The sequence below is a fragment of the Mauremys reevesii genome, linkage group 8 (assembly GCF_016161935.1).
Source record: "Mauremys reevesii isolate NIE-2019 linkage group 8, ASM1616193v1, whole genome shotgun sequence".
In the NCBI taxonomy this organism is placed as follows: Eukaryota; Metazoa; Chordata; order Testudines; family Geoemydidae; genus Mauremys; species Mauremys reevesii.
In genome coordinates, this window is record NC_052630.1 from 34881123 (window position 1) to 34907849 (window position 26727).

The 26727-nt window shown below is 47.6% G+C and overlaps 1 long non-coding RNA gene across 1 annotated transcript; it reads right to left on the reverse strand.

Moving 5' to 3' along the window:
* Window positions 1–1014: 1014 nt before the first annotated feature.
* On the reverse strand, window positions 1015–26377 carry LOC120370858. The gene is made up of 3 exons (XR_005583997.1): window positions 26289–26377; window positions 22572–22714; window positions 1015–1704 (listed from the first exon to the last, which is right to left on the reverse strand). It is a non-coding gene; the product is annotated as an uncharacterized LOC120370858 (long non-coding RNA).
* Window positions 26378–26727: the final 350 nt, after the last annotated feature.

Genomic DNA, 26727 nt, shown 5'->3' on the forward strand with positions numbered 1-26727 from the left:
CCAGGGCCCAGCATAGCTGGGTCCTGATCTTAGTGGCTGCCTCTAGGTGCTACTGAGATGCAAACAATAACAGCCCAGTTCCTGTTTGCACGCACCCCAGGGGATTTTGCTCACACAATGGATGCATGCTCACTTTCCCAGCTGTCCTGGGTTTTTTTTTATGGCAGGGAGGATCCAAATTGGACTTTTTAAGGGAGATGTCCTGACCAGAGGAGCAAGCCCCAGGGGTACTGAGAGCACACAGCACATTCTATAACTCGGGAGCAGAGTCCAGCAAACACAGGAAAATCTCCCTGCCAGCAAGGGAGGTTTATTAACAAGAAAGTTCATGTGGGAAAACACAAGTGTCATAACTCTGAGTGTGAACAGATGGTCCCTACCGCTGGCCCCAGCTGCACTCCTAAGGCCACAGGGGGGAAGGAGGGAGAAGTTTGCAGAAGAGGAGGAGGATCCAAAACAGGCGGAGGGAGAGCATATGTAGAAGCAGCAGCATGGGTGAGGGGAGAATGAGGTACATGGCTGTCCTCTCTCCTCCACTTATCCCACCCAGCAAGGGCGTTCACATCTGGCAGCATCAAGCCATGCAGCCAGGGCCAGCTCCAGTTTTTTTGCCGCCCCAAGTGGCGAAGAAAAGAAATAAAAAAAAGAAAAAGAAAAACCCGATTGAAGGACCCGCCGCCGAAGTGCTGCTGAAGACTGGAGAGAGGGACTGAAGGACGGACCTGACGCCGAATTGCCGCTGCAGACCCAGACGTGCCGCCCCAACAATGGATGGACTGTTGTTCCTTTCTATTGGCTGCCCCAGGCACCTGCTTCTTTCGCTGGTGCCTGGAGCTGGCCCTGCATGCAGCTATGTGCATGGAGTGCAGAAATGGGCTCACTCAGCCACCGTGGGTCCAAGGCCTTCTGGAACCAACCACCTATCTCACAGAGCGAAGCCATGTTGCATCTTACAACAGGGAGGGCTGCTCTAGCCCCCCGCCAATGGCATTGCTTGGAGCAGGGGCAAGCAGCAGCATCACCACCGCTGCCAGAAGAGGAAGGGAGACTACAGCAGCAAGCAACAGAGAGGGAGGAGGGGGACCTGCAAGCTGCCTTTGATGTTGGCATCAGCTAGGAGCAAAAGCCAGATTGCCAGGAAAGGGAGCCTGTGATCACCGTTGGGTAGGTCAGCAGATGATACTGGAGGAGTGGCCCAGCTGCTGCTGGGAAGTACAGGCTGCTGGCTTCCTAAGCTAAGAGGATCAGTGCAGGGAGAAGCTGTGGCTGGCTGTTCACAGAGACAAGCCAACACGCAATGGGTGGAATTCCACCCAAGCCCCACTCTCTCCTTCACCTATTGGCAGGGCGGTTGCCACTTGAATGGAAGCTCTGGGAGGATACTATATGGGGCATGCCACAAGACTGGAGGGAAACCTTCAGGACCAGGCCACTTTGGCATCACCCTGGGAGGAGTCCCACTACTAGGCTAAGGCAGGGCATGAAGCAGGGGGCATGGCTTCACACCCTGCTCCGCTGGCCTCAAGCCCATTGCCTGAGATCCATCCAACACACTGCTAGAACCTCCGATCCAAGCTACTGCTGTGGCAGGGCTAGTGCGTACAAAGGGGCATGTCATCCATAGTCTGACCCCTGCTCCATGGCCACGTGGACTCCGCCAGCCTCACCACTCTTCACTGGTCAGCAAAGCCCTGGCACACCAATCTGGGGAGAAAAGCAAGGCCTGTCACCTGCTGGCATGGAGCAGCAGCCTCCTCAGGGTAGGAAGAGCAAAGCAATATAATCATCAAATCAAGGGTATATCAATAAGCTAGCTTCCATACTGGAATTAGATCATCAAATTAGTTGAAATCATAAAACTAATAGAAAAATAACAGATTCTTATAGATTGTAAGGCAGGGTCTGGGAAGGTGGCTGTCAATGTATTTATAACTACACAAAGAATTTTACCCAAGTCCAAAAGATCTATACTTGGAGCTGGTAAATAACTTAATAATGAAACCAAATTATCACCTAATGTGTAAACACAATCTCAGAGCCAATTCTAAAGCTTCCTTCTCAGACTTATTCTTAAATGGTGACTTTCCTTCCCCCCCAGCGAAGATATTCTAATACAGAACACTTCTGATAAGTGGAAGTTTTGCAACTTTTACGTAGCAACAGATGAGCATGTCAAGTCTCAGGATTTCTAGACTCAGACTTTAGTGGGTAATTTTATGAGACAACATTTAGGGCTATTTAGATAGGGGGAAATTTTTAGCCGCCTTCCCCGTGTAGCCCTGATGGGTGCTCGCACACACACATACGCATATTCGCAGCCACACTTTGCTCTTATATCCTAAAATGAAAGAACATAAAAAGGCGGGGCCATTTCCCAGCTAATAAAAGTAAAAGGGGGGGAAAAAGTCAGATACTGAAGACAACAAGGGTTTGCAAACTCTTCAGCTCTTGCAGTTGTCTGGACTTTCAGAGTATGAGTTGGGAATGCGGTCCAGGAGCCAGGCGGTGATGCTCTGCTGGCACAGCACCAATCACTAGCAGGCCTCCTTCAGGTACAGGAGAGACTGGCCAAAGGCTAGAGTGACCTGGCTGGTGAGGTCATAGTCTTGGAGGTTCTGGATGATCACCCACCTTCCCTCATGTGTTTGTTTACCCAGGAGGCTTCTCGACCTTACTATTGATTCTTATGGTTTGCCAGCTTTGTTGACAGCTTACTCCAGGAGCGTCCTCAAAGACAAGCACTGTCAGGTCTGGGATGTGGATCTTTGTGCCCATACCAGCTAGTTCCCACCAAGGAAGCAGCAGCATCTTTGCACAGGCAGCTTTCAGGAATGGGATGTTAGGGTGCATATGATGGCAAGGCTCCATTTCAATGTTGCTTGTCAGGAACAACAGCCTGCTGCTGAGCCTGAGACTAGCTAGCTCAGTCTACAGGCAGACCAGTGCACGTGACTGGCCGAGGGGAACCAGCAGGCGTGCTCTTAAGCCCAGCAGCAGGTCGCTGGCTGCAGCTGAGCTCACTCGTTCCTGACTCTGGCACCGACCTTTGTACTAGTCCTGGCCTCTGACTCCAGAGGTTTGAGGTGGGAGTTCTAAAGCCAAGTTGGAGGGTTGGCGGCCTGTTTCTCATTAGTTTTAATGGGAACTGGAGATCCAGATCTGAAGATCTGAGCCCCACCTCACCCTTAACAGCTAAGTCCCAGCCTGGACACACCAGTGCCAACAGGTTGGTGATAACACGGGGACATGGCAAATGGTGACAGACTTGGGAGGTGAGCATTTCAATTCTGTAAGTGCACTCAGCAGTGTCGCATATGAGAGACAAGTGAGAGACTTACATCAGTGCCTCCCCAAAGCTTCCAAGGGAGAGGTCTGACACTAACGCACTGAACCTAATGGGACAGACACGGGTGTGTGTTAGCGCATCTGCTGAGGTGGGGGATCAGGTGCACACACAATGACAGTGGTGAATGGCTGGGGATATGACGGTGTAAAACGGGGACCAATGGATTCAGTCTGTGCATTTGAGAGGTATAAGAATGAACAATGGTACCCACCCAATATAATGCTTTTTCTTGGGCAAGAGTGGAAAAGCTTTTAAATGCCTTAAATCCCCCAGCCTACATTTCCTGCTATTGCTTTTTCTGCCATTCCAGTCAACTCCTCCCAACCTTCCCCACCGCTAGACATTCAAAGTCCCAATAGTTTGTCCAGGCCTTCTGTTTCTCAACTTAGGTCAACCAACCAGGGAATGGAATGGACACCATGTGACTTAGGTGACCAGCCACAAAGTGGGAGAAGTGAACGCTCACCGTGACCACTTCGTGACCGAGTCCTAGGCTAAAGTTTGCCCCACAAGTCTTTGAACAGCTGCAGGTAACAACCAAGTCGGAATGAGATGGGGTCCACCTGATCAAGAAGGGGAAGAGCATCTCCGCCTACCGACTAGTCAAGCTAGTGGAAAAGGGCTTTAAACTAGATTCAAGGGGAGCAGGTGACAAAAGCCCACAGGTATATAAAAAGGTGATCTTAACAGAGGGCTAGATGTGCAGGGGGAAATGGAAAGTTACAAAAGGGTCCTAGGAGCAACAAGAGATAACAGTGGGGGAATCTGCTCATCATCTTAGATGTCTATATACAAATGCAAAGGAGTATGGGGAATATCGATAGAGAACTCTTTAATGTTTTTAAGGAGGTAAATACTAATAGGAACTGTATGATCATGGGAGACTTTAACTTCCCGGATATAGATTGGGGAACAAATGCTAGTAATAATAATAGGGCTCAGCTTTTCCTAGACGTGATAGCTGATGAATTCCTTCATCAAGTAGTAGCTGAACCGACATGGGGGGATGCCATTTTAGATTTGGTTTTGGTGAGTAGTGAGGACTTCAACAGCTGAGTCAAGGGAGAGAATTATTTCAGAAGTGGGTGGGTCAGCTTTTGTGGCCTGCATCTTGCGGGAGGTCAGACTAGATGATCATAATGGTCCCTTCTGATCTTAAGTTCTATGATTCTATGAAAGTAGGGGACAACCTTGGCTTGAGTGATCATGAGCTAATTCGGTTCAAAATAAATGGAAGGATAAACAAAATTGCATCTGAGACTAAGGGTTTGGGCCCCGGGAGGATGCAGGATGGCTTAAGGGGGACTACAAGGGATGATAGGAATGGAAGGAGCTTGCAACCAGGGGGAACAGGGGATAGGTTAGCAGACCGCACTGTCACCAGGCAAAGGCAGGTCTATGTGATTGGGGATTCCATACTGAGAAGGTTGGACAGGCCTGTGACCAGGGCCGATCCGGAGAACAGAAGGGTGTGCTGTCTACCGGGCGCTAAAATACGGGATGTAGATCTGCAGTTGAAAAGGATCCTAAAAGGAGCAGGTAAGAACCCGTTGATCATCCTTCATGTAGGAACAAATGACACGGCTAGATTCTCGCTGGGGAGAATCAAGGGAGACTATGCCAGGCTGGGTAAGACGCTCAAGGAAATTGAGGCTCAGGTGATCTTCAGTGGGATTCTACCTGTCCCTAGGAAAGGTCGACAAAGGGGTGACAGGATTGTGATGATAAATAGTTGGCTCAGGGAGTGGTGCTATAAGGAGGGCTTTGGGATATATGGGCACTGGGAGGCTTTTGGGGACAGAGAACTGTTCTCACGGGATGGGCTCCACCTGAGTAGGGAGGGAAATAGACTTCCAGGAGGGAGGCTGGCTCATCTGATCAAAAGAGCTTTAAACTAGGTATTGGGGGGGAGACGGTTGGGAGATGTCCAGGCACTCTCCACGCCAAATTTAAAACATTGAGAGGGAGGACAACGGGATAAGAACGGATATAGCCAGAGGGAGGGGTTTGGACATAAGGAAGGGGGGGGGATGGATACTAGACCAATAGGTCATACTGGTGGTACTGGGTCCCTACCAAATTGGGTAACAAAGGTGAGAGAAGCCAAACAGCAAAAATTAGGATGTTTGTTCAGCAATGCGAGAAGCCTAGGTAACAAAATGGAGGAATTGGAGCTCCTGATCCGAGAATTGAAACCGGATATCGTAGGAATAACTGAAAGATGGTGGAACGGTAGTCATGACTGGAGTACAGGTATGGAAGGGTATGTGCTGTTTAGGAAAGACCGAAACAAAGGTAAAGGTGGGGGAGTAGCATTGTATGTCAATAATGAGGTAAACTGTAATGAAATAACTAGTAATGGAATGGATAATACGGAGTCTGTTTGAGCAATGGTCACATTAGGGAAGAAAACTACTAGAGCCTCCCCTGGGATAGTGATTGGGGTGTGCTATAGACTGCCAGGATCTAGCCTGGATATGGATAGAGAACTCTTTCATGTTTTTAAGGAGGTAAATACTAATAGGAACTGTATGATCATGGGAGACTTTAACTTCCCGGATATAGATTGAGGAACAAATGCTAGTAATAATAATAGGGCTCAGCTTTTCCTAGACGTGATAGCTGATGAATTCCTTCATCAAGTAGTAGCTGAACCGACGAGGGGGGATGCCATTTTAGATTTGGTTTTGGTGAGTAGTGAGGACCTTGTTGAGGAAGTGGTTGTAGGGGACAACCTTGGCTCGAGTGATCATGAGCTAATTCGGTTCAAAATAAATGGAAGGATAAACAAAATTGCATCTGAGATTTACGATTTCAAAAGGGCTAACTTTACTAAATTAAGGCGACTAGTTAGGGAAGTTGATTGGACTAACATATTTAGGGATCTAAAGGCGGAAGACGCCTGGGATTATTTCAGGTTGAAGTTGCAGGAGCTGTCAGAGGCCTGTATCCCGAGAAAGGGAAAACGGTTCGTAGGTAGCAGTTTTAGACCGAGCTGGATGAGCAAGCGTCTCAGAGGGGTGATTAAGAAAAAACAGAAAGCGTACAAGGAGTGGAAGATGGGAGGGATCAGCAAAGAAACCTACCTTATTGAGGTCAGAGGGTGTAGGGATGCAGTGAGAAAGGCCAAAAGCCGGGTAGAGATGGACCTTGCGAAGGGAATTAAAACCAATAGTAAAAGGTTTTTAACGAATCTCTAAACTCGGGGGTTGTACCATTTGACTGGAGATTAGCTAATATAGTTCCTATTTTCAAGAAGGGGAAAAAAAGTGACCCGGGTAACTACAGGCCTGTTAGTTTAACATCTGTAGTATGTAAAGTCATGGAAAAAATATTAAAGGAGAGAGTAGTTACGGACCTTGAGGTCAATGGCAATTGGGACAAATTACAACATGGTTTTACGAAAGGTAGATCATGCCAAACCAACCTGATCTCCTTCTTTGAGAAATAACAGATTTTTTAGACAAGGGAAATGTGGTGGATCTAATATATCTTGATTTCAGTAAGGCGTTTGATACGGTCCCGCATGAAGAATTACTGGTTAAATTGGAAAAGATGGGGATCGAAATGAAAATCCAGAGGTGGATAAGGAACTGGTTAAAGGGGAGACTGCAGCGGGTCGTACTGAAAGGTGATCTGTCGGGTTGGAGGGAGGTTACCAATGGAGTTCCTCAAGGTTCGGTTTTGGGTCCGATCTTATTCAATCTATTTATCACTGACCTCGGAACCAAAAGTAGGAGTGGGCTGATAAAGTTTGAGGATGACACGAAGTTGGGAGGTATTGCCAATTCGGAGAAGGATCGGGATATCCTCCAGGGAGATTTGGATGACCTTGTAAACTGGAGTATTAGTAATAGGATGAAATTCAATAGTGAGAAGTGTAAGGTTATGCATTTAGGGATGACTAACAGGAATTTTAGTTATAAGCTGGGGACGCACCAGTTGGAAGTAACGGAAGAGGAGAAGGACCTCGGAGTCCTGGTTGATCACAGGATGACTATGAGTCGGCAATGTGATGTGGCCGTTAAAAAAGCTAATGCGGTCTTGGGATGCATTAGGCGAGGTATTTTTAGTAGAGATAAGGAGGTGCTAGTCCCATTATACAAGGCGTTGGTGAGACCTCATTTGGAGTAGTGTGTGCAGTTTTGGTCTCCCATGTTTAAGAAGGATGAATTCAAACTGGAACGGGTACAAAGAAGGGCCACTAGAATGATCCGAGGAATGGAAAACCTGTCGTATGAAAGGAGACTTGAGGAGCTCGGTTTGTTTTCCTTAACCAAAAGAAGGTTGAGAGGAGATATGATTGCTCTCTTTAAATATATCAGAGGGATAAATACCAGGGAGGGAGAGGAATTATTTCAGCTCAGTACTAATGTGGACACGAGAACAAATGGATATAAATTGGCAGTCGGGAAGTTTAGGCTTGAAATTAGACGAAGGTTTCTAACCATCAGCGGAGTGAAATTCTGGAACAGCCTACCGAGGGAAACAGTGGGGGTGAAGGACCTCTCTGGCTTTAAGATTAAGCTTGATAAGTTTATGGAGGGAATGGTTTGATAGGATAACGTGATTTAGTCAATAGGTCAATAACGTGCGACCACTGGTAATTAGTACCGAGGGTCAATGTTGGGATATTGAATGTTTTTTTCCCTGAGTGTCTGGCTGGAGAGTCTTGCCCGCATGCTCAGGGTTCAGCTGATCGCCATATTTGGGGTCGGGAAGGAATTTTCCTCCAGGGTAGATTGGCAGTGGCCCTGGAGGTTTTTCGCTTTCCTCCGCAGCATGGGGCAGGGGTCGCTTGCTGGAGGATTATCTGCTACTTGAAGTCTTTAAATCAGGATTTGGGGACTTCAACAGCTGAGTCAAGGGAGAGAATTATTTCAGGAGTGGGTGGGTCAGCTTTTGTGGCCTGCATCTTGCGGGAGGTCAGACTAGATGATCATAATGGTCCCTTCTGATCTTAAGTTCTATGATTCTATGAATACATAGGAAGAACTGGAAGTTTTAGTACATAATTCAGCTTATGTCTTAACTGGCATCACAGAGACTTAGTTCTCATGACTGGACTATTGGTATAGAGGGGTAGAGCTTGTTCAGAAAGGACAGATGGAAAAAAGGGAGGAGCATTGCATTATACATCTAGAATATATACACTTGGCAAACCAGTCAGAAGTCTCTGGGTGAAAATAATGGGGGGAAAGCAGGGGCAATGTCATGGTAGGGTCTACTAGCTAGTTAGTACATACCCATTATGCCTCTGGTGTTTAGGGCACCACTGAAGCTCCTCCACTCCTGTCTGTTTCTGGCAAATCTTTCAATGATTCCCCAGCTGTGCCCGAGGTTTTTCAGCTCAGCTCTTTACCATGTTGTTTTTGGGTGGCCTCGGTTTTGCTCATATTGCTATTCTGGTAATGGAATAAGTTTCCATCTGAAGTACAGGGCCAATCCATCTCCAGCGCCTCCTGGTAATGATGGTGCTCACATCTTCTTGGCTGCACTGTGTGAATAGGTCTTGGTTTGAGATTGTTCTGGGCCAAAAGATACGGAGGATTTTTCTGAGGCAGGTTATATGGAATGAAGAGAGTTTGGACATGTCATACTTTGTCATTCCCCAGCAGTCTGTACTATAAAGTAGTGTTGAAAGTACGCAGCTCTGATAAATCTTGAGTTTGGTGTTATATAGACCACTAAATCAGGAGGAAGAGGTGGATGAGGCATTTCTAAGGCAATTAACAGAAATATCCAAGACATAGGACCTGGTAGTAATGGGGGACTTTAACTACCCAGACTCTGTTGGAAAAGTAATATAGCAAAACAGAAGTGTCCTGTAAGTTCTTGGAATACATTGGGGATTACATATTGTTTCAAAAGGTGGAAGAAGCAACCAGGGGGACCGCCATTTTACACTTGATTCTGACTAACAGGAAGGAATTGGCAGTGAATCTGAAGATTGAAGGTAATTGGGGTGAAAGTGATCATGAAATGATGATTTCACGATTCAAAGGAAAGGAAGGTGTGAGAGCAGCAGAATAAGGACGTTGAAATTCAAAAAAAGCAGACTCCAAGAAACAGAGAACTGGTAGGTAAGGTCCCGTGGGAAGAAAATCTAAGAGATAAAGGAGTTCAGGAGAGCTGGCAGTTTCTCAAGGAGACAGTATTAAAGGTGCAACAGAAGACTCTCCTGATGCAAAGATAGAAAGAATAGCAAGAGAGCAATATGGTTCCAACAGGCACTCTGATGACCTAAAAATCAAAAAAGAAGCCTACAAAAAAAGTGGCAGCATGGACAAAGTGCTAAGGAGGAAAACAAAAGAATAGCACAAGCACATAGGGACAAAAAATCAGAAAGGCTAAGGCCAAAATGAGTTACCCCTAATAAAGGGCATAAAAGGCAATAGGACAAGGTTATTTAAATACATTAGGAGCCAGAGAAAGATGAAGGACAGTGTAGGTCTTCTACTTAGCAGGGAAGGAGAGTTAATAACAAATGACATCAAGAAAATGGAGGTGTTTAATGCCTATTTTGCTTCAGTCTTCACTAAAAGGTTTAATGGGGACCAGATGCTTAACATAATTAATATGAACAAGGGAAAAGAACGCCAGCTAAAATAAGGAAAGAACGGGTTAAAGAATATTTAGATAAGTTAGATAAGTCAGCAAGGGTTGATGAAATTCATCCTAGGGTACTTAAGGAACAGATGAAGCTATTCCTGAACCATTAATGATTATCTTCAAGAACTCATGGAGGATGGGTGAGGTCCTAGAGGACTGGAAAAAGGCAAACATAGCACCTAGGGGGAACAAAGAGGACCCAGGGAATTATAAACCAGCCACACTAACTTTGATACTGGGAAAGATACCAGAACAAATTATTAAGCAATCAGTTTGAAAGCACCTAGAAGCAAATAGGGTTATAAGTAATAGCCAACATGGATTTGTCAAGAACAAATTATGCCAAAATCACCTAATTTCCTTCTTTGACAGGGTTACTAGCCTAATGGATGGGTCTAGGGGAGAGGAACTGTAGACATGATTTATCTTGGTTTTAGTAAAGTTTTTGACACAGTGCCTCTTGACATGTTCATCAGAAAATTAGGGAAATGTGGTCTAGATTAAATTACTATAAGGTGAGTGCATAACTGGTTGAATGACTGAGTATTCATCAATGGTTCATTGTCAAACTGGGTAGACAGATCCCACAGGGGTCTGACCTGATCTAGTACTATTCAGTATTTTCATTAGTGATTTGGGTAATGGAGTGGAGAGCATACTTATCAAATTTGCAGATGCCACCAAACTGGGAGGGGTTGTAAGCACTTTGGAGGATAGGATTAGAATTAAAAATGATCTTGACAAATTGGAGAATTAGTCTGAAATTAAGAAGATGAAATTCAAGACAGACAAGTGCAAAATACTACACTAAGGAAGGAAAAATCAAATGCATGACTACAAAATGGGGAATAACTGGCAAGGTGGTAGTACAGCTGAAAAGGATCTGGGGGTTATAGTGGATCACAAATTGAATATAAGCCTACAAGGTGATGTAGTTGTGGAAAAGACTAATATTGTTGCTACTTCGGGTCCAATCTCACTTAGTAAAGAGACCTCACATCCCCAAGACTGATTGGTATTTATTGATGATTAATACATAACATAACAAAAAAGCATATATGTTACCAAGTCTGTGGAAACAAAAGCTTGCAGCCAATGACAAGTATGACAGACTGATCACTGTGCCGCCTCATTGCCTACAATTGGACCTTATTGTAAGTACCTTCTTTGCAGTTTCACTTTAGGTTGGTTCCTTTGTTCATATACAAACGTATCCCTATTTTTAGCACATTTCCAAACTTATCATATTTCATATACTTCCAACTTCAAGATCAGCATGTGGCACTTCATTCTTTGTGCCATTTATATACATTTAAAGTATTTATTGGAAATGTATCAGCTAAACATCCATTAGTCTTGTGGTTAGTACATTCCTTGCAAAATTGTTTGCTAAGTTAAATAACAGGGCTGTATATTGAACATAGTTTTATATCATTGGCAGACTGGCATTTTCCAGAGCTTACAATAGTTTAACAGCATTCTCAAAGCATCTTGGGAGTTCGGTTCACCTCGTAGGTCTTAGTCCTAATATAAGTTTGGCCCACCAGTCAACATCATTCCAGGGTACGTTAACAGGATAGTCATAAAGACACAGGAGGTGACTGACCCACTCTACTTGCCACTGGTGAGGCCTCAGCTGGAGTAGCTTGTCCAGTTCTGGCACTGCCCTTTAGGAAAGAGATGGACAAACTGGAGAGAGCCCAGAGGAGAACAATAAAAATAATGAAACGTTTAGAAAACCTGACCTATGGGGAAAGATTTAAAAAAACAAAACAAAAAACAGACAGGTTTAATCTTGAGAAAAGTTGACTGAAGGGGAGACCTGAAAACAACCTTCAAATACGTTAAGGGTGGTTATAAAAAGGACACTGATCAATTGTTCCCCATGTCCACTGAAGGCAGAACAAGAAGTAATGGGCTTGATCTGCACCCAAGGGACAGTTAGGTTAGATCAGGGTTTCTCAAACAGCAGTTGCCGCTTGTGTAGTGAAAGCCCTTGGCAGGCCGGGCTCGTGTGTTTACCTGCCCCATCTGCAGGTACGTCCGATCGCAGCTCCCACTGGCCGTGGATCGCTGCTCCGGGCCAATGGGAGCTGCTAGAAGCAGCACGGGCTGAGGGACGTACTGGCCGCTGCTTCCAGCAACTCCCATTGGCCCGGAGCAGTGAACCGCGGCCAGTGGGAGCCGCGCCAGCAGCTCCCATTGGCCCGGAACACCGATCCACGGCCAGTGGGAGCCACGATCGACCGGACCTGCGGCCGGGGCAGGAAAACACAGCGGCCCGGCCCGCCAGGGGCTTTCCCTACACAAGCAGTGATCCCTGTTTGAGAAACCCTGGGTTAGATCTTAGGGAAAACTTTCTAACTATAAGAATAGTTAAGCTCTGGAACAGGCTTCCAAGTGAGGTTGTTGAATCCCCATCAGTGGAGGGTTTTAAGAACAGGTTAGACAAACACCTGTCAGGGATGGTCTAGGTGTACTTAGTCTAGCCTCAGCACAGGAGGCTGCACTAGATGGCCTCTTGCGGTCCCTTGCAGCCCTACACTTCTATGATTCTATAATTCTAGGAAGTTCATAAAAAGCACAACTTGTCCATGGAAAAATCATGGATGGAGAAAAAAAAAAGAGGGAGTAGGGGGCCTACATTGAATGGCTAAATTATTCACAACACATTGCTCAATTGGCTTTAGGAAAGATACGTTGAATCCCAAGAGGAGAACAAATGGTTTCCTCCAATGTACCAAGTAAAGAGTCCAGAGATCTCTCTTATCTGTGTTTAATACTCAGAGCATAGGCCAAATGCATAACACAAATCCATATGACAAATCTAACACATTTCCATCCAAGGATCTCAAAGCTCCTCACAGATATTCATTAATAAATAATAGTAATACCTAGATCATACATACATACGTCTGTTCATCAGAAGATCTCAAAGCACTTGCAATAAGCAACCCACCATGCCTACCATTAGTACATGTTATTATCTCTATTTTATGTGAGCCTAGGAATTGCCACACTGCATCAAACTCACAATCCATCTAACCCAGTATCCTGTCTGCAGACAGTGGCCAGCACCTGATGTGTCCGAGGAAGGTACGAGAACCCCACAGCAGGCAGATTAGCCCCGACATTAGGTCTTTATTCTGATCTCTGATCGAGGCCATCTTAAGCCATAAGTAGAAGATTTAATATCCCTTCCCAAATCATCATAGTTAATAACAATGACTAGCTATTCTTGACATCCACATAAATGACCAGTTCCTTTTTGAAGTTTCCTAAGTCCTTGGCCTCAACAACTTCTTGTGGCAATGAGCTACATAGTCTAATTACCTGTTGTGTGAAAAAAGTATTTGGCTCCTGGAGCCAGATTTTCAAGAGCTGAGCAGATTAGGTCCATGTGGTGCTGAACTCTTTTGAAAACCTCACCCTAAATGTGGGTACTGAGAACCTGAAAATATGGCTCCAACATCTTTTTAAAAGCTACCACTATCTAACCACTAGACAACACTCCCTACTCATTTAGCAGGGCAGTCATGTAGGAAACTAGCATTCTTTTATATTTACTATTCAGTGCACGGTTGTGACCACTTATAAAGTGTATCCATCACTATACAGACTGTAACTGGTTTTTATCCACAGTATAAAAAGTAATGATCATTCTGTCCTGCTAAATAGCACACACTCAAGTTATAATATGGAGATTCTTGTGTTCATAATTGCCAAGGGTTCAGCCTTACATGGTACTGAGCGGTTCATGAAGGGTGCTGAGCACCTTCAATTCCTCACTGAAATCGATGGGAGGTGGAGGCACCCAGCACCTTACAGGCCCAGGCCCAAAGCTAACAGAGTATAAAAATGTTGATTGTTCCACCAAGTACCACCTGTTCCCATGTGTCATGCCTTTGATCGTATTGATAAAGAGCTGGTTTCCGTATGAATAGCTGGGATCTGTAAAGATGAAGAATAAAACCTGTATGCAAGCCACTGGGTGTCAACAGTGAAAGAATTCATTTGCAGCATAAATCACACTTGGGCTTTCCTCACTTCAGTGAATTAAGTTAAAAGTTCACCTGAAACATTTTGGGAGCCGATTTCCTTGGCTTTAAAGAGCTGGTCTCACTTGCTGATTTGAAAATGGGCAAGATGGGACATACCATCTTGTACTAAGATGAACTCATCCAAATCTGTTGATCAAAGCAAAGCAAACTCAACTATCAAAGTGAAAAAAGAAATAAGCCCAACTGCAGAGTGAATCACTAGTAGGATAAACTTGGAAGCCCATGCATTTTCAGTGGTACTTTTACTAATGGGCGCCGGGAATGGTATTCCAATCACTTTAAAATCTCAAAGCAGATTTACAAGCCGAAAAAAATCTCATCTCACAACCCTCCAGGAAGGTTCAGGCTTGGAGTAAGGAGGGTGCTATTTGCAAGGAATTGTGAATCTACTTTCTTACACGCCTGTGTAGCACTGTGAAACGGTAATCCCTTGAGCAGGGTGAAACGGAGGCCTAGCTACCATGACCTCCTCTGTAGGTTTCCATGGATACCGTGCACTATAAATAAAAAAAGGAATTTCAAACCAGTTTTCAGTCCTGCTTGGTGGGAATAGGAAACCTCTTTTGAATTTAGTTTCCTATTTCACCTTACGGGGATTATTTTGCAGACTGTTTGAAACAAATAATTATCCCTTCAGCCAGGAAATTACCACCAATCATACCTATTTACTTCCAAACTGTCAGCTAATTAGCACATTGGAGATAGCTGCTTATTTGCACGTTTTGAGATGTGAGGTTAACCTCTTTATTTGGGGAGGGAGGGGGGGATGTCACCCCGTGCAGGGCGGGGTCAGAGCCTTAAAAGAAGAAGAGCAGTAAAAACACTTCAAAATGCTGGAGCTGTAGTGTGAATTAGTGTGCAGGAAACCCAGTGAAAAAGGGAATATTACATCTGCATCCTTTTGCAATGAATCAGAGTCATGCTGCAGATTTTGTCTGGCATACTGGGTCTCTGGAGGATAGAAAATAATTTGGTCTGAGCAGTGGGAGGTGTGTGTGCGTGGAGAAAGGGAGTTGCTTTCCAACAGCCTGCTGTGGTGAGAACATGCTTGACACTTCATTCCTTTCCAGTTAATGCAGCAAGGCCGTGAAGAAACTTAACCCTCTAATTGCTACATCGCATCGGGGACCTGGGAAACTTTGGAACCCAAACATGCCTGGGGGGAGCAGCTTTCCCCTGGTCAAATTGGAGTGGATTGATTCAGAGCCACTCAAAGGCCATTAGATGGGATTGTCTCTGGGGTGGCAGGGAGGAGAGTTTTAATTTGAAACATCCACTGGTCAGCCAGAGAGAGGGAGGTTATACGTTTCAAACACCTGGGCCAGAGATAGGAGCTGAGTCTGGAGCAACAGTGTCTGTCATTCTGACAAGGTGGGTTGGAAATTTACACCATGACTCATGGGCGGGGGGGAATTTTCAAAAGCAGCTCAGGCCCAGATCTTCAAAGGTATTTAGGCACCTAACCTCCATTGATTTCAGTGGGAGTTAGGTACCTAAATACCTTTGAGGATCTGGGCCTAAATGACTTAGGAGCACAAGTCCCATTGAAAGTCACTAGGGCCATGTCTATACAGCAGGTGCTACAGCCATGGTGACGAAGTGATGGTGCCTTAGGAATCCATCTCCCCAAGAGAGGATAGCTAGGGTAACAGAAGCATTCTTCCATCAACCTAGCTGTACCTACCACAAGAGGTTGAGGGGGCACAGCTATGGCTCCCAGGGGTGTGAATTTCACACCTCAGAGCACCAGAGTGACGTTGACTTCACTTTTAAGTGCAGACCAGGCTGAAGGGTTCAGCTCCCACGAAATCCCACCTACTATGTAAAGATAAAACCCAAACCACATTTCCCCCCGTTATTTGTGCGGAGTATTTTACATCTTCGCTGGCAAGTTCTCCCCTGACACCTTGTGTGCACCCGCACTGAAGCCAGTAGCATTGCATGAGGTGTAAAGAAGGGCAGTATTTTGGAGCTTTTCATTACACAAACAGTTTAGCAAAGAAAATCAAATTAAATCACTCTCGTGTTGTTCCTTTTCCCCCTTTTGCCCACTTATGGCCCATGTGGGGCCTGATCCCACAAATGGCTTACACACACACACACACACATCACTTAACTGGCTTAAGTAGTCCCATTGATGCTAAAGGGCTTGCTCACATGAGTAAAACTTCCCACAGCTTTGCAGGCTCAGGCCTTTAGACCGGTGGCTCTCAAACTTTCCAGACTACCGGACCCCTTTCAGGAGTCTGATTTGTCTTGTGTAACCCCAACTTTCACCTCACTTAAAAACTAATTGCTAATACAAATGTGTCACAGCACACTAGTACTGAAAAATCGCTGATGTTCTCATTTTTACCATATAATTATAAAATAAATAGTTTGGAATATAAATTTTGTCCGTACATTTCAGTGGAGAGTATCTAGAGCAGTATAAACAAGTCATTGTCTGCATGAAATTTTAGTTTGTACTGACTTTGCTAGTTCTTTTTATGTAGCCTGTTGTAAAACTAGGCAAATATCTAGATAAGTTGATGTACCCCCTGGAAGACCTCTGCAGGGGTACCTGCACAGGCGCTTTTATTTTTCCCGGTGTGTGCTCCACCCCCTCCCCAGAGGCACTGCCGCTACTCCACCTCTGAGTGTAGCCTTCATTGATTTGAGATCTACCACACCATTCTCTCACTAGAAGGGAAAACCTATAACGGCAGCAGGCCGTAAAAGGGACCCAGTTTGGGAATAAGAACCATTCCAGAAATATATGTTTGCTGATGATATTTTAAAGAAAGTCATGCCAGTGAACTGGTGGAAGTCACTTAAGCACTCGGTTTCAGAGATTGTTGAAGTGATAATCTCACTTTTAATAGCAGTAGCTTCTTCTGCCGGTGTAGAAAGAATGTTTTCTTCCTTTGGACTAATTCATTCCAAATTGAGAAACTGTTTGGGACCTGAAAAAGCAGGAAAGCTTGTTTCTCTTTTCAAGATTGTGAACAGACAGGAAAATGAAGGTGAAGACGACTGAGTTAGCTGCAGAAACCAATATTTTAAGTTTCTCGTGTTGACCTGGCTAACAGTTGATTTTAATTTTTTTTTAAATATTTAATTTAACTATTTTAGTTAACAATTTTAACAAAAACCTGATTTAAAAAAACTTGAATGTTTAAATTCCAAAATGTATATGCTTGTTTTGTTAAAATATTATACATTTGCTGTTGAAGAAAAAATCCAGAATACTCAATATTGTTGTTTTAGTTAAATAAAACAATTTAAATGTCTGCCTGGTAACGTTCTTCTAATACAGCACATCAAGAAAATCCTCCAAATATTAATGATTAACCTGTTGAATTGGAGATATTTATGAAGTCATTGGGAGGTGAACCATCTGCTTCAATTACATTTGGTAAATGAAATAATCAAGCAATCATTCATTTTCTGATATAGCTGTAAAACTAATCTGAAAAGTTTTCAAAATAAAATCACTTTAAAAATGTATAGTGTGTACCTTCTAAAAATGAAACCTGCATCTGAGTTGTGAAGAATATGTATTAAGGTTATAACAAACAAGAACGCACTTTTATATAGAAATCCATGATTAAATTGAGTCTTCCTGACTAGCGATTTAAATCAAATCCACCCTGCATCCTATGCACGTCAGCACTGGAGAGAGGGGCCAAGTGGGCAGACTTGGAGACCAAAGTCATTGCCATGTTCACAGACCTGGGTCAACGCCTGGTCATGGGGAGGCACACTGCAGACTCTGCACCAGTCCAGTTGCTCGTCTGCTGGAAACACCCGCTAAGGAATCAGTTTACAGCTCAGTGTTAAAAAATGGGCGCAATGTATGTCAGGCTAGGGGCTCAATCAGTGGCCTCTTTGGAAAAGGTAGGCCTTAGCAGCTACTGTGAAAGCAGATTCTTATTAATTATGTGCATTACCGTAGTGCCTAGGAGCGCTGGTCATAGAGCAGGGTCCCAATGTACAAACAGAACAAAGATATTCCCTGCCTCAAAAGCTTATGCCCACCAACCCCTTTCATACAGACCATTGGATAAGCAGCAAATGGGAAAGGCCCAATGGAAACGGAGGCAAAGCAGTGGTGTAGACACCAAAGACTCCATTTCCCATTCCAACCCACCCTGAGCTGTCTTTAGGCCAAAGCTCTTACAGAGACAATACACATTTTCCATGGTCTTGGATGAGTTGTAAAATGGCAGCATCGTCTTTATTTTGGTTTCTTAATAGTCCTGATATTTGGTAGACAACTCTTCTGTTGCCATGATCCCTGATGGGTTTTTTGCTCAGGTAGGTATAGCTACACATGCAGGAGTAGTAAGGTGATGAGCAGCCTATGACATTTGTCCCAAATGCAAAGTAATGCATCCTGGAAAACAATCGCAAAAAGACATACACAAGGATGGGGTCTACATTAGCAGTGACCAAACAAAAAAGATCTTGGAGTCATTGTGGACAGTTCTCTGTAAACATCTGCTCAATGTGCAGCGGCGGTCAAAAAAGCGAATAGTGTTAGGAGCCTGTAGTGAGGCGGCCTGGCTCCCGACGGCCCCTGAGAGAGAGGAACCAGAACAGCCACCTCAGTGGGCGGAGCCACCTCAGTGGGCGGAGCCACCGCCGCCTGTTCCCGCCCCCCGGAAGTCAAGGGGCGGGACAGGAAGTATAAAAGCCCGGCCTCAACCCTCAGTTAGAGCCCAGCGGCCGGAGAGGACGGACGCTCCTGTTCAGGCTCCTGACTGGCCGAGCCTGCCCAGGGCAAGGTACCCGGACGCGGATGGACCAAGCCTCCCTCAAGCAAGGTACCTCGAGGTGGACTGGCCGAGCCTGCCCCGAGCCCGGTACCTCGAGGAGCTGCCCGAGCGTTCCTGTGACCCAAGTCCAGAGGAGCAGCCCGACTTAGACCGCTTTCAGCGCACCGAGGAGCCCATGGTATGGGACCCCGCTGCCGAGCCCAGCGACGAGCAGGTACCCGAGGAGGGGGAGATGGAATGCAGCCCGGGGGTAGCCGAACCCTGTCCGGCTGAGGGCACTGACGTGCCCATGTCAGTGTGTTGCGGCCAGGATCCCCACTGACTGCAGCGGATCCACGCCGCTGTTAGGGCCCCGGGCTGGGACACAGAGGAGTGGGTGGGCCTATGTCCCCCCTGCCACCCCACTCACGGGTGGCAGCCTCCCCCTCCTACCAGCGTTCAGGCAGAGAAGCCTGCACTTACCTGGGCTTCTTGAACTGCTGCCACAGCTCAGTTCCTGTTACAAGGCCCTGAGCCTTGAGCTATTGTTTGTTGCCCTGCCCTGACTGAGGGCCTGGGCCTCCTGAGACTGATGCCGCTGCTTAGCTCCTGCTACAAGGACCTGAGCCTTGGACTATTGTGTGTTGCCCCACCCTGACCTAGGGCTGGGGGATTACTGAACTATTGTTATTACTCAGCTCCTGAGGCAAGGACCTGAGCCCTGAACTGTTATTGATACTCAGCTCCTGCTACAAGGACCTGAGCCTTGAACTATTGTGTATTGCCCCGCCCTGATTAAGGGCCTGGGCTTCCTAAGACTATTATTGTTGCTCAGCTCCTGAGACAAGGACCTGAGCCCCTGGGACTATTGGTTGTTGCTCCACCCTGACCTAGGGCTGGGGCTTACTGACCATTGTTGCTCAGCCCTGCTGTGAGGAGCTGAGCTAGAACTGCTGTGTTGCTGCCCCGCCCTGACTGAGGGCTTGGGCTTAAACTAGTGACTTTGTGTGCTCAGCCCCTGCCTGAGGGTCTGAGCTAGAACTGCTGTGTTGCTGCCCCGCCCTGAGCTAGGGCTTGGGCTTTACGGACGTAGACTGCTGCTCAGCCCTGTAGTGGGATCTGAGCTCCCTGGATTCTGGTGTGCTGCCCCGCCCTGACCTAGGGCTTGGGGCTTACTGACTCTGTAACTGCTCAGCTCCGGCTGCCAGGACCGGAGCCTAGACCTAGTGTCTGCTGTCCCGCCCTGACTGAGGGCTGGGACTCCTAGCAGGAACTGTGTGCCTTCTGTTCTGCCCCTGCTTGAGGGGCAGAACCCCAAAAACCCTTCAGAACCCGGAGACTGATAGGGCCGTGTAGTGAGGTGGCCTGGCTCCCGACGGCCCCTGAGACGGCACGGCCCCTACCTCGGACTATTACAGAGCCATTAGGAAAGGGAGAGATAAGGCCATGAGGAAAGGCTGAGGGAACTGGGATTGTTTAGTCTGCAGAAGAGAAGAATGAGGGGGGATTTGATAGCTGCTTTCAACTACCTGAAAGGGGGTTCCAAAGAGGATGGATATAGACTGTTCTCAGTGGTAGCAGATGACAGAACAAGGAGCAATGGTCTCAAGTTGCAGTGGGGGAGGTTTAGGTTGGATATTAGGAAAACCTTTTTCCACTAGGAGGGTGGTGAAGAACTGGAATGGGTTCCCTAGGGAGGTGGTGGAATCTCCTTCCTTAGAGGTTTTTAAGGTCAGGTTTGACAAAGCCCTGGCTGGGATGATTTAGTTGGGTTTGGTCCTGCTTTGAGCAGGGGGTTGGACTAGATGACCTCCGGAGGTCCCTTCCAACCCTGAGATTCTATGATTCTAGGGCCATACAGAGGATTCAGGAGTCTGGGGTCTTCGGTGGCGGGGGCCCCCCCTGAATTGCCGCTGAAGACCCGGCACTTCGGCCGCAGGTCCTGGGGCAGAAGGACACCACCCCCCCGGCCGCCAAATTGCCTCCAAAGACCTGGAGCGGAAGAAGTTCCGGGGGACTGGGCCCCACGAGAGTTTTCCGGGGCCCCTGGAGCGAGTAAAGGACCCCGCTCCAGGGACCCCCCCAAAAAAATCTCATGCGGGCCCCTGCAGGGCCTGGGGCAAATTGCCCCACTTGGCCCCCCCCGGGCGGTCCTCGTCTACATTACCACTTACGTCAGCAAAATGTATGTCACTCAAGGGTGTGAAGAAAACACACCCCAAGTGACATGTTTCGTCAGCATAAGTGGTATTGTACACAGCACTATGTCGGCAGAAGAGCTTCTCCCACCAACATAGGTACCGCTGCTTGTTATTATGTCAATGGAAGAGCTCTTGCCTGTCGACGTAGAGTGGCTACACAAGCAATCTTACTGCGGCACAGCTGCCTTGGTACAGCTGTGAGCTCGCTAGGGTAGACATGGTCTAAAACCAGTAAATATAATAATCCCAGTACATAAATCCATGTTATATGCCCACACATTGAAACTGTGTGCAGTTCTGGTCACTCCATCTCAAAAAAAAATATATTAGAACTGGAAAAGATACAGAGAAGTGCAACAAAAATGATTAGGGGTATGGAACAGCTTCCCTATGAGGAGAGATTAAAAAGACTGGGACTGTTCATCTTGGAAAAGAAATGACTAAGGGGAGATATGATAGAGGTCTATAAAATCATGACTGGTGTGGAGAAAGTGAATAAGGAAGTGTTATTTACTCCTTCTCAAAACACATGAACCAGGGGTCACCCAATTAAATTAACAGGCAGCAGGTTTAAAACAAACATAAGGAAGTACTTCTTCCCACAACACAGACAACCTGTGGAGCTCGTTGCCAGGGGACACTGTGAAGGCCAAAACTATAACTGGGTTCAAAAAAAGAACTAGATAGTTCATGGAGGACAGGTCCTTCAACGGCTATTAGCCAAGATGGTCAGGGAGGCAACCCCATGCTCTGGGTGTCCCTAAACCTCTGAATGCCAGATCCTGGGACTGGATGACAGGGGATGGATCACTCAATAATTGCCCTGTTCTTTCATTACCTCTGAAGCACCTGCCATTGGCCACTGTTGGAAGACGGGATATTGGGCTAGATCAGGGGTAGGCAACCTATGGCACGGGTGCCGAAGGCGGCACGTGAGCTGATTTTCAGTAGCACTCACACTGCCCGGGTCCTGGCCACTGGTCCACGGGGCTCTGCATTTTAATTTAATTTTAAATGAAGCTTCTTAAACATTTTAAAAATCTTATTTACATTACATACAACAATGGTTTAGTTATATATTATAGACTTATAGAAAGACCTTCTAAAAATGTTAACATGTATTACTGGCACGCGAAACCTTAAATCAGAGTGAATAAATGAAGATTTGGCACACCACTTCTGAAAGGTTGCTGACTCCTGGGCTAGATGGACCATTGGTCTGACCCTGTATGGCCATTCTTATGTTCAATGAGTGCAACTCAAACCTCTCTCCCACACCATCAGGAATTCTGTATGTGCCTTGAATTTTACAAAGAGATTAATTTAAATCCATGCAGTAAATTCCACAAACTGGATAAATGGCATTTATCATGCTTGCACCTTTCATCCCCTCCCTCCACTCCTGTGGGGCTTCTTCTAACATCCAAACATGTAAGCAGCTTAAAAAAGCCACCTTAACCCTGGTTAGACATAGCAGGGCAGCAGACTGCCCATCCCGCACACAGATCTCCCCCAACACTATTATTAGCATGGACAGAATCCTGGTGTCATTGCCAAGAACAGGCAATGGGAGTACAGCCAAAATCCCAGATGCCTACAGGAGTGGACTCACCAATGGCACGCCCCCTCATGGCGGGGCATGGTGTAGCAGCTCCTTCCCCACCTAGTGCCTCCTGCTGACAGCTGCTCCGGACCTGCTGTGGTCTCTCTTCTCGTGACATGTCCCTCCAGGCAGATTATTTTAAAGTCTCTCCCCTTCCAGGAGAGCAAGAAGTCCAATAAACCAAACTCAGAAAAAAACATAACTTCACCCCATACCCACGCTCATGCCTCTGTAGACCCTTCACCACTTCCCAGGCTCTGCAGAATCAGCCTCCTGGCCTTGTGCGGAGCAGCACCTTCAGGACTTTCTCCCTGGCTCCAAACTCAATAGTCCTTCTCCACCTTGTCTCAGGGGGTGTCCACACCCCCCTTTCCCAGGAGAACCCAGACTCTCCCTCTCTAGGCTACAGGCCAGGGACCCTGCAGCAAGCAGCTAAGGCCTGCTGTCTCCCTGGGCTTCTTCCTAGGTTGGCCTTCCTTCAGGCCCTTTCCCAGAGCCCCTCTCTGGGCATACATACCTGCCTCTCCCTGGGTCTATCCCCCCTTCTAGCCACTGGAGAGGCATTGCAGGGCTCTTCCTCTGCTCACCTGGGCCTTTGCCTGCTCATGTAAGCATGTACCTCACGGGCAGGCACACCCCCTGCTGGCTGGACATGGTGTAGTGTCTCCCCTCCTCCAGCCCTGTGGTGGTCTGCCTCTTCCCGTGACTTGGGCCCCTGGCATTGCCGGATCACTTTTAACCCTATCCCTGCCAGGGAAACCTGAGTCCAGCCCAATTTCAGACTTTTGGGCCTGGCAGCCCTCAGCTCCATGGTTTTCATGTCCCCACCCTAGGTGGCTCAGCCGGGGAACCCAAACCCATGCTGTACACTGGGTTCCAGCCCAGAGACCCTGCATGTAGCAGACAAGGTCTGTTTGTTCAGACCCTCTGCTGTGTCCCTACCAGGGCCTGCAGCCAGGCCTTTCCCACAGTCTTTCCCCCAGCTCATGCTTCTGCAGAGCCCAAGACAGACGGGATTCAAATTCATTGAGGAACAGAAAGGTTCTGCACCAGGCACATCTGCCCCAAGGGAGCTCTGACACTTCAGAGTCTCTAGGTAGGTTCTGACCCCAGCCTGGCCTCTGCTTCTCCTCCCGGTCAGTCACAGCTGAGCTGCTCTTTTATCTCCTCCCTCCAGGCTCGACACCTCCTGCAGCTGTAGCAGGGTGAGGATGAGTGAGCCCACAGGCTCTGCTTAACACCTCCAGGCTCCTGCGGGGTTGGTGCACCCATCACAGCTCATCATCCAGCTTCTCCCAACCAGATGCATTCTGTCTCCAGTTAACCCTTTCCGTGCCAGCATGGAGTCTAGAGCCCATCAGAGAATTCTTGTCTCCACCAGTTACAAACCATCTCAACTGCCCTGCCAGCCATGGCTCCTCAGCCTCAGATTAGACCCCTCCTTCCCTTTGGGCTGTGGCTGACTATTTCTCACAGTGCAGGTTCACAGGGGCCATATGCTCAGGTTGCTCCCTGGGCCTGTCTCCCGGGCCCGAGCTCAGACTCTCAGCACGCCATGTCCCTGCAGCACAACTAGGTGACCACCTGTCCCTAATCGGGTGGGACAGTCCCAAAATGCAGAGTCAAGTCCCGGTCCCGGGATGAATGACTCTGGGACAGCACTGGTTTAGGATTCCTTGCAGCGCTGCCCTGCACCTGCCAGATGTTCAGGAGCGGCACCAGCCTCTTCCCAGTTGGGGATTGATGTGGGTCTTAGCTCCCCACTTGCCATGAGGCCCCACCTCCTGCTCCTCCTGGGGCCCTGCCTCTGGCCAGGCCAGAAGCTGGAGCTATTCTATGAGTGATTCTTACTACTGCATATCAGGGTTAGAAGGGACCTCAGGACATCTAGTCCAACCCCCTGCTGAAAGCAGGGCCAATCCCCAACTAAATCATCCCAGCCAGGGCTTCATCAAGCCTGACCTTAAAAACCTCTAAGGAAGGAGATTCCACCACCTCCCTAGGGAACCCACTCCAGTGCTTCACCACCCTCCTAGTGAAAAAGGTTTTCCTAATATCCAACCTAAACCTCCCCCACTGCAACTTGAGACCATTGCTCCTTGTTCTGTCATCTGCTACCACTGAGAACAGTCTAGATCCATCCTCTTTGGAACCCCCTTTCAGGTAGTTGAAAGCAGCTATCAAATCCCCTCTCATTCTTCTCTTCTGCAGACTATACAATCCCAGTTCCCTCAGCTTCTCCTCATAAGTCATGTGCTCCAGCCCCCTAATCATTTTTGTTGCCCTCCACTGGACTCTTTCCAATTTTTCCACATCCTTCTTGTAGTGTGGGGCCCAAAACTGGACACAGTACTCCAGATGAGGCCTCACCAATGCCAAATAGAGGGGAATGATCACGTCCCTCGATCTGCTGGCAATGCCCCTACTTATACAGCCCAAAATGCTGTTAGCCTTCTTGGCAAGAAGGGCACACTGTTGTCTCATATCCAGCTTCTCATTCACTGTAACCCCTAGGTCCTTTTCTGCAGAACTGATGCCCAGCCACTTGGTCCCTAGTCTGTAGCAGTCCATGGGATTCTTCTGTCCTAAGTGCAGGACTCTGCACTTGTCTTTGAAGCTCATCAGGTTTCTTTTGGCCCAATCCTCTAATTCGTCTAGGTCCCTCTGTATCCTATCCCTACCCTCCAGCCTATCTACCACTCCTCACAGTTCAGTGTCATCTGCAAACTTGCTGAGGCTGCAGCCCACGCCATCCTCCAGATCATTAATGAAGATATTGAACAAAACCGGCCCCAGGACCAACCCTTGGGGCACTCCACTTGATACCGGCTGCCAACTAGACAGGGAGCCATTGATCACTAAGCATTGAACCGGATGATCTAGCCAGCTTTCTATCTACCTTATAGTGCATTCATCCAGCTGATACTTCTTAACTTGCTGGCACGAATACTGTGAGAGACTGTATCAAAAGCTTTGCTAAAGTCAAGGAACAACATGTCCACTGCTTTCCCCTCATCCACAGAGCCAGTTATCTCATCATAGAAGGCAATTAGGATAGTCAGGCATGACTTGCCCTTGGTGAATCCATGCTGACTGTTCCTGATCACTTTCCTCTCCTCTAACTGCATCAGAATTGATTCCTTGAGACCTGCTCCATGATTTTTCCAAGGACTGAGGGGAGGCTGACTGGCCTGTAGTTCCCTGGATCCTCTTTCTTCCCTTTTTTAAGGATGAAGTCCGGAGTCTGGGCTGCTATGGGGAGCCCTGAAGTCCCCGACCCTCCACCTGCCCTGGGCGGTGCACCCTGAGGGGATGGGGACACAGGCCAGGGCTGCTCTTCGGCACCCCATACCCCCACCCAGAGCAGGTAGAGTGTCTGGGGATCCTCACAGCAGCCCAGGCTCCATAGGTGGCTCTTATCACTGCCTGGCTCTAGCCTGGCCAGGAGATGGGCCTCAGGGGGAGGAGGAGGAGGAGCAGGGCAGGGCCACGGAGCAGGTGGGGCTCAGGCATGTGTCCCGTTTTTGCACTCTGGAAAGGTGGTCCCCTAAGCACAACACATGCCCTCTCCTGCAGGCCCCATCCTCCAGTCACAGGAAAGCTAGCTACTGGAGGGAGAGGTGGGCTTTCCTGCCAGCACTTTAGCCAACCTAGGGCTTTGGATAGGTGGAGAGGCCAGCTTCTCCTGTGCACTCACCAGGGGTGAAAGTAATTTAAAGGACTTACTAGTACTCCGGAGTCCTGAGCAGGGGGCGTGGCCTCAACCAGAAGAGTCGTGGCTTGGACTGGAAGAGACAGGGGCCTTTAAATTCCCTAAGCACTTTAAATCAAGATTTAAAGGCCCTGGGGCTTAGGCTGTGACTGGGAGCCCCAGGGCCTTTAAGTCACCCCCAGAGCTCACAGCTGCAAAGGTGGCTGGGAGCCCTGGGGCAATTGAAAGGGCTCGGGGCTCCCGCCGCTACCACAGTGGAGCTCTGGGCCCTTTAAATCACCATGGGAGCCCTGCCACTGCTACCCCAGGGCTCTGGCAGCGGGGCTCCGGTGGCGCTTTAAAGGTTCTGGGACTCCCCGCAGGGGCTGGAGCCCCTGGCCCTTTAAACCCCGCCCGAGCTCTGGTGCTGCTACCCTGGGGCTCCGGTGGTGCTTTAAAGGGCCTGGGGCTCCT